We start from the raw sequence: 9,001 nt of genomic DNA on the forward strand, positions 1-9,001 counted from the left end.
ACCCCTCCAGAGGGGGCAGAGTGCTCAGAGTGGGGTGCAGCACCCCAAAAACTCTGCAGAGAAGTGAAGGAGCTGGGAGAGGCAGCGCTGTCATGCTGGGAAGGAGGTGAGCAGGGCCAGTGTAGCCATGATATTTTATGAAAAATCCTTTCCTTAGGGTTTTTTCTCCTGAGAAGCTGAGAGGCCTCAGGAACAAAATGTAAACATTGATTATCTGCTGCTGTGGAACGCAACAGGTGCATCTGGGATTGGTCTCATGTGGTTGTTTCTAATTAATGGCCAATCACAGTCCAGCTGTCTCAGACTCTCTGTCCAAGCCACAAGCCTTTGTTATTCATTCCTTCTATTCTATTCTTAGCCAGCCTTCTGATGAAATCCTTTCTTCTATTCTTTTAGTATAGTTTTAATATAATATATATCATAAAATAATAAATCAGCCTTCTGAAACATGGAGTCAGATCCTCGTCTCTTCCCTCATCTTAAGACCCCTTTGAACATGGTTACAGTCCAGGAGTGCTCAAAAAAGGTGCCCCAAGGTGGCCAAATCAGCCCTCCCATCTTCCTATTCAATGTCCTGAGGGTATTTGGCCTCTCTGAGAGATCCAGTGGCTCCAGCGTCCCTCCTGAAGGGACAAAGGACAAATCTCTCTGGGGGAGAGAGATGCTCTCCATGTAAAACAGGTGAGCACATCCAGGAGTACTAAAAAAAGGTACCCCAAGGTGGCCAAATCAACCCTCCCATCTCTCTGTTCAATGTCCTGAGGGTGTTTGGCCTCTCTGAGACATCCAGTGTCCCTCCTGAAGGGACAAAGGACAAATCTCTCTGGGGTGCTCTCCATGTAATCGTGTGGATATAATTTGATTATCCCTTCCTCCATGTTTAGCATCACAAAGGGAAAAGCTGCCCCGGGCTGAGCCCTTGGAGCCACCACTCTGGGGCTGGTCTGGGGGAAGAAGGGCCTGAAACTGGGCTGGAGGAGCTGCAGAATTTGGGGAGGCTTTCAAAATGTCCTGCCCCAGTCCCAGCTCCTGGCTGTGCCCATGTTCAAGAGGCATTTGGACAATTCTCTCAGGCATGTGGTTTGATTTTTGGGATTGTCCTGTGCAGGGCCAGGAGCTGGACTCATGGCCCTTGTGGGTCCCTTCCAGCTCAGCAGATTCCATGATTCTCCCAGCAGCAAACTGGTCGGGCTCTTCTGGAGAGGATACAAAGGTTTTGTTCCAGAGCCCACAAAAATTCATTTACTTTCCAAAAAAGACACAGACATTGATAAGAAAGACCTGGACAGACCAGGGCTTCTACAAAGTCACCCTGAAGAGCAAAGAGGTTTCAGTGAGGCCCCAAAACTCCTGATCTGCCTGAGCAAGGGGGGTTTAGCCAGTGAGATTTCACAGAAAACGTGTGTGTGTGGGCATCTGCTGAGTGTGTTTGCACACAAATAACACAACAGAGGTTCTAGAGGACAATGTTGCACAAAGCAAGAGCAGGACACGTTGTGTTTTATGCAAAATCCCCTGGCTGAGATGAGTCTAAGTCAGAAAAACATCCAGGACCTTGTACAGGACTTCGGTGGCTCCTGCACACCCATTCCCACACCCAGCCTGGGCTGCCGTGTACCTCTGCAAGCTGGGGATTTATTTTTGGGGGGAGATGTGGCAGGATGGTGTTTCTAAGGATGACCAAGAGTTTGGCCAACCCTTTAAGGAGGCCACCCGAGCATCTCATGGGCAGCAGGTCACAAATCAGAGTCACCACACAGGGGAGAAACCACGAAAATCCTGAATCCAGTAAAACAAGAGGGGAAAAAAACCCTCTTCAGTGCCAGAGGTGGTGGGTGAGCACATGGAGAAGGGGGTGGTAGAGCCAGTGTCATCCTTTTGGGATGCTGGCAGGAGGGGGGAGGCTTTTTCTTGCAAGGAAAGTGCTCAGTGAGTCAGCAGGAGCAGAGCAGAGTCTGGCTGAGCTGGGGTTTAGAGCCGTCCTAAGCGGCTTTGGGAGCCGCGAGCGCGGGAGGAGCGCGCATGAAATGAAGGTGGGGAAAGAAAAACAAACAGTGCCAGTGGTTATGTAAGGGATCAGAGGCTGCCCATGTGCTCCCTGGAGTCCTCCACCCCCCCTGGGAATGCTCTGATGGGTTTGAGTTCATCCTGATCACCCCTGTTAAGAATTTTTGGGGAGGGTTTGGGGAGTTTTGTATTTGTGGGGACCCTTGTGGCAGGCAGGAATGATGAATCTGACTCCATGTTCTCAGAAGGCTAATTTATTATTTTATTATACTATATTATATTAAAGAATGCTATACTATACTATAGAATACAGAAAGGATACTTACAGAAGGCTAAAAAGATAATAATGAAAACTCCTGACTCTCTCCAGAGTCCCGACACAGCTTGGCCCTGATTGGCCAAAGAGTGAAAACAACTCCCAGCAGAATCCAATGAAACAATCACCTGTGGGTAAACAATCTCCAAACACATTCGACATGAGCACAACACAGGAGAAGCAAATGAGATCAGAATTGTTTTCCTTTTCTCTGAGGCTTCTCAGCTTCCCAGGAGAAGAATCTTGGGCAAAGGGATTTTTCCAGAAAATGTGAATGCCACAGTGGAGAAGTGAGGGAAGGTGCAGAGATGTGATAGCTCCTGTTGGTGGGGTGACCAAGGAGGATTTGAATGGGATTGAAATGAATTAAAACATTAAGGGTGGCTGGGAAAAGGACAATTCCTTGCTGGCTCCTCTGTCAGGACATAGAACTGGGGACATAGGAGCAATCAAGTGACACTTGGGTAGGACAGGTCAGACAGAACAGAGACCTGCTCCCTGTCACCTGCACAGCTAAACAAGGAATTACTGCTGTGGGATGCTGCAAAGATAAAATATCTACATGGATCCCAAAAGTTTAGCACCTGATAATCCCAAAAGGCTCTTCCAAAGATTCAACTTCTGGCTTGTGAGAAAGAGGGAGAACAACTTTTTACATGGGCAAGGACAGGAGGGAATGGACATAAACTGATGGAGGGCAGGGTTAGATGGGATATTGGGCAGGAATTGTTCCCTGGGAGGGTGGGCAGGCCCTGGCACAGGGTGCCCAGGGAAGCTGTGGCTGCCCCTGGATCCCTGGCAGTGCCCAAGGCCAGGTTGGACAGGGCTTGGAGCAACCTGGGATTGTGGAAAGTGTCCCTGCCCATGGCAGGGGTAGGATTGGATGAGCTTTAAGGTTCTTTCCAACCAAAACCATCCCATGGTTCTGTGGGATTTTGTTCAACAGCATAAAACCCACCCTGAAATTAATCAGTCAACACCCTCTGCAGCTTGATTAAAAACATCCCTGAATATTCTGATACTGGGGATGGGTACATGGAGTGGATCCTGGTGGTTTTTAGGGTTTGTTTCCCAAGTGAGAGGCTTCCTGGCAATATTTGGCCGGCTCTGCTCACTCATATCCCCACCAGCACCCAGGACGTGCAGATGTGAAAAATCCTGGATTTGGGAGAGCCTGGAATTCCTGCCTCCAGTCTGACCAACAGCAGCTGGAGCTGGGAAATACTCCTGGGGTGCAGAGTGACCCCAGGCTGCCCTCACTGCCTACAAATTCCAGCAGCATCAGCAGCTGGGAACCCATTCCCAGCCACAGGGGCTGCTCCAGTGCCAGGAGAGCAGGGAAACCTCTGCTCGGGGCACAGATAACCAGGGCTGGAGGGAGCAGAGCACAGCAGGACATGGGGACACCTCGGGTTTCCATGGCAACCAGGCCAGGTGTCACCGATGCAGGGATGCAGGGGGGATGCTGCAGTGCCAGGGATCTGCATTCCCCAGGGAATGGCAGCTCTGGGGCTGGGAATCTCCTCTGGGAAACGTCAGCAGAGCTGGGGATGGCCTCATGTGGTGATAGGACACAAAATGAGCGACACTCACACGCTGAGATATCCAAGGCTGTGGCATTTGCTGGGCCCCCAGGACGAAGGAGGAAATGATGAATCTGACTCCATGTTCTTAGAAGGCTGATTTATTATTTTATGTTCTATATTATATTAAAGAATGCTGTACTAAAACTACACTAAAGAATACAGAAAGGATACAGAAGGTTACAAAGAATGATAATGAAAACTCGTGACTCCTTCCAGAGTTCCAACACAGCTGGCTGTGATTGGTCATTAAGTCAAAACAATTCACATGAAACCAATCAAAGAACCACCTGTTGGATAAACAATCTCCAAACTCATTCCAAAGCAGCAAAACACAGGAGAAGCAAATGCGATAATATTGTTTTCCTTTTTCTCTGAAACTTCTCAGCTTCCCAGGAGAAGAAATCCTGGTGAAGGGATTTTCCAGAAAATATGATGGTGACACAAGGCAAAAAAGGCACCTTTATTTCCAGACCTTGATATTTATAGAATTCCAAAAGTAACCATGGAATTGGAGGATGGAATTGCCACCTCTCCAACCACACTGGTCAAACGAACAGTCCATCAGTTCTCTCCTCCTCCAGAGAGGAATGCAAAACAATCCTTATTTACATGAAAAGTGCATGAGAAGCTCCATTACAGAGATGAGAACATCAGAATGCTTGGGAGAACTTCAGAAGAACAGGGTGGCAGCTCATGCAGCCTCTTGTGCTTGGCTCAGGTCCCTGCAGGGCCCAGATGTGACAGCAGCTGGGTGGGCACAGGGGCTGTGCTGCTGGTGTCCTTCACGCTGGGGACGCCCAAATCCCTACTGAGACCTGCTGGGCCCTTGGTGTCCTCCCTTCTCCATCCCCAGGGCTGGCTCCAGCCTGTCTTTCTTAATCGTCTCTTAATAAGATGCCAAAATGTTTTCCCAGCTGCTGGCACACCCAGAACCTTTCTGAGGAAGGTGGAGAGGGAGGAGAAGTAAAGCAGGGACACTTCAGCCTCCAGCACAGCCTGAATGCCCCTGAAACCTTCTGTGTCCCCCTGGATCTGCCCTGCCCCTCTCCTGTCATCATCTGCTCCCAGAAATGTTGGAGAATTCCCTCCTCTACCCAAGGGACCTCTTGAATTCTGTGGTGGCACAGGTCACTCCCACCCTGATTACGTTATTTTTATGTTAAAAATACATTTTTATTTAAAGCTGTTGGCAGGGGAAAAGCCATGGCAGCCCAGCTGCAACCACTCCACTCAGTGGAGGATTTTTCCTCACAGAAGGTGTCTGGACATCTTAAGAACGTGCCAACTTCAATATCCAGAGGTGGAGAGGAGGGATGTGGCTCCTGACAGCCTGATTTAAGCCTTGCAGAGGAAGAAAAACTCCTTTTTCTCCTTTTTTTCCTGGCCTTGGCTCAGAACAGGCTCCATCAAACTCCAGGTTTGATGTTCCCTGTGGAGCTTTGGTGGTTGGGAGAACAACAGGACTCCTGGCACGGGTCAAACCCTCTGGAGAGGACCCTTGTGCCACATTTCTGACCAAGATTATTGTCTGGAGCACTCACAGGGCTTGGGCTTGGGAGGAAGGGTGGAGAAGCAGAGGCTCTGGTCAAGCCCCTGTGGTCTGTGAGGGAGGGAACCCCTGGTCCTTGCTGCAGGTGATCCCTGGGTATGTGAGACGTGGGGTGACCCCATTTCCTCCCTACAGAGCTCCATGAGATCTTCAGGGGGTGTTTTTGTGCTGGAATTTTCCCTTCTCTGCTCTTGCCCATGAAGAGGAGCCCCACAGGCTGAGGGGATGTGCCAGGTCACCTCCAGGGGCCACAGCTCCCTCAGCTCCAGAGCCTGGGCTTGGACCTTGGGTGGGCTTTAAGGACAGGACAAACAGCTGGGCTGCCCTGGCTGTTTGTGAAGGATTTATTGTATTAGCAGGGATCCCCATGGCAGGGAGGAATGAATCTGATTCCATGTTCTCAGAAGGCGAATTATATTATATTATATTATATTATATTATATTATATTATATTATATTATATTATATTATATTATATTATATTATATTATATTATATTATATTATATTATATTATATTATATTATATTATATTATATTATATTATATTATATTATATTCTAAAGAATACAGCAAGGATACTTACAGAAGGCTAAAAAGATAATAATGGAAACTCCTGACTCTCTCCAGAGTCCCGACACAGCTTGGCCCTGATTGGCCAATGAGTGAAAACAACTCCCAGCAGAATCCAATGAAACAATCACCTGTGGGTAAACAATCTCCAAACACATTCCACATGAGCACAACACAGGAGAAGCAAATGAGATCAGAATTGTTTTCCTTTTCTCTGAGGCTTCTCAGCTTCCCAGGAGAAAAATCCTGGGCAAAGGGATTTTTCCAGAGAGTGTGAATTCCAGTGTGAAGCTCCTCAGAGATTAGAAGTGAAGCTCAGGCTGCTTTGGGCAGCAGGCTGGATGATTTTCCTGGCATAATCAACCTTCCAGCAGAGAATTCCAAGGTCCTTTGCAAGCATCACTGGTGCTTTGTGCTGTCTGCACAAGCAGTTTGCTTTGCATTCTGGCTTCATTCTACTCCATTTCAATTTACCCAAAATATCTTGGCATGCTGGTGAGTGGCAGCTCTCTGGGATGAGTGTGCATGTGAATGTACTTCTGCTAAGTCAGTGTGAATCCTTCCTGCCAGTCAGGCAAATAATGACAGCAGGGAAAATTAGCAAGGGGAAACAGAAGACAGAGATATGCAGCATCTCTCCAGCAGCCCAGGAGAGCTGACCTGTGCCATTCCCACTCTCCTTGAGCAGGTTCTGTGGAGCTGGGCAGCCCAGCTGAGCTCCCTGTCCTGCCCCTGTGCCATCCTCCTCCACTCCTGGCTCTCCTTGGCGACATGGCCTGGGACAGTGCAGGGATTGTGTCCTTGGGGACATGGCCTGGGACAGTGCAGGGATTGTGTCCTTGGGGACATGGCCTGGGACAGTGCAGCTCACCCACAGCTGAGCTGCTAAAAGCTGCAGCCCTTCAGAGCTGCTCAAATTCTGAAATAAGTCAGGGAAATTCCCAAGAAAAACAGGTTCAATCCTTCTAGAAAAGAAACCTGAAACTGCACAAGAGTGCATATTCCTCAGGATCCCAAAGGCCTGATGATGATGATGATGATGATGATGATGATGATGTGTGTTTTTCTGTCTGTATCTGCTGTGTCAGTCCCTCTCTGGTCAGCAGGTCTGGCACAGCAGCAGGGCAGTGTCTGCTCCTGCTGTGTCAGGGCCCAGCAGGGTGACACCAGCACTGTCAGCACCTCTGGCTGGAGCTGAATGCCAGAGGGAAAGATGGAGCAGCTGGAAAACAGCCCCAGGACAGGCTCTGTGCTGGGGGATGAACCAGCTCCAGGGCTTGAGCCAACAGGGGAACAAATCAGGGGGGCTGGGTGATCTCCCCAATGCTTGGGTGGGGTTGGAGGGGATCTTAAATCCCATTTCATTCCAGGGACACCTTCCACCATCCCAGGTTGCTCCAACCTGGCCTTGGACACTTCCAGGGATGAAAGCATCAAATTGAGCAGACAAATGGAATTTAGTGATTCAACAGAGCAGCCTTGAGAACTTGAAACACCCTGAAACACCCTCTTCCAAACACTGCCCTTGCCCTCCTTGAGCAGCACTTGGAGCTGTGCCCTGACTCCAGGGAAGGATGTTGAAAGTGGGAATGGCTTCCCACTGCCAGAGGGCAGGGATGGATGGGAGATTAGGAAGGAATTGTTCCCTGAGAGGGTGATGAGGCCCTGACACAGGGTGCCCAGAGCAGCTGTGGCTGCCCCTGGATCCCTGGCAGTGCCCAAGGCTGGGCTGGATGGGGCTTGGAGCCACCTGGGATAGTGGAAGGTGTCCCTGCCCATGGCAGAGAATGGAATGAGATGATCTTCAGGGTTCTTTCCCCCCAGATTCTGTAATTCTCTGGGAAAGCCCTTCCCTGGAGCTCTCCAGCACAGCCCTGAGCTGCACCCCAGAGCTCCCCACCTGCCCAGGATCCCAGAGCTCATCACCTGCCCTGCTGGGAATGGCATTAGCCACAGGTGGAGGGACAGGTCCCCGGGGACAGCTCAGTGTAATGTCACACCTGATTGCCAAAACCTCTCCATGCAAACCCGCTGGGGGCTCTTTGCTCTCGAGGCTCATTAACAATCACTAATGAGCTCCCAGCATCACACCCCTGTGCTCAGCAGCTTCCCCAGGCTGGGAGATTGGGAACAGCCCTTTCCAAACCCTCTGGAACCTCTGCTCAGCAGCAGCAGCAGCATCTAAACCTGTCACTGTCACATTTTCTGGAAAAATCCCTTTGCCCAGGATTTTTCTCCTGGGAAGCTGAGAAGCCTCAGAGAAAAAAGGAAACAATTCTTATCTCATTTGCTTCTCCTATGTTTTGCTGCTTTGGAGTGTGGTTGGAGATTGTTTATCCAACAGGTGATTGTTTCATAAGATTCATGTGAATTGTTTTGACTTTTTGGCCAATTGGGGCCAAGCTGTGTCAGACTCTGGAGAGAGTCAGGAGTTTTCATTATTATCTTTTTAGCCTTTTGTAAGTATCCTTTCTGTATTCTTTAGTATAGTTTAGTACAGTATTCTTTATATAATATAGAACATAAAATAATAAATGAGCCTTCTGAGAACATGGAGTCAGATTCATCATTCCTTTCTTCATCTGGGAACCCCACAAATACAAGATAAACCCTCAAAGAATTCCCTGCTCCCGGCCTGCTCTGATGATGCTGCACAGCTTTTGGGGCAGTCCTGCCCTTTTCAGTGCATCCAGGAGTGGTGTCATTCCTCTCGTGGCTTTTCCATCCTGCTAAAAGAGGTAAAACTCAGCAATTTTGGTTAATTTGACCCCAATATCTCAGTTGTCACCTCAATGTCACAATGCTGGGTGAGGAGCAGAGCCCCCTGCCCTGCCGAGCCCTAGGAAACCAGGACAGGGGCTGAGATGTGTAGGGAAGGATGAAAGTTTGACAAGAAATTCTCACAGATATGTGTGCTTGCAGAAAGATTTTTGAATGTAGAATCTGAAGAAGGAATAGAGATGGAAGCAAG

The sequence above is a fragment of the Molothrus ater genome, chromosome 4, assembly GCF_012460135.2.
Source record: "Molothrus ater isolate BHLD 08-10-18 breed brown headed cowbird chromosome 4, BPBGC_Mater_1.1, whole genome shotgun sequence".
In the NCBI taxonomy this organism is placed as follows: Eukaryota; Metazoa; Chordata; class Aves; order Passeriformes; family Icteridae; genus Molothrus; species Molothrus ater.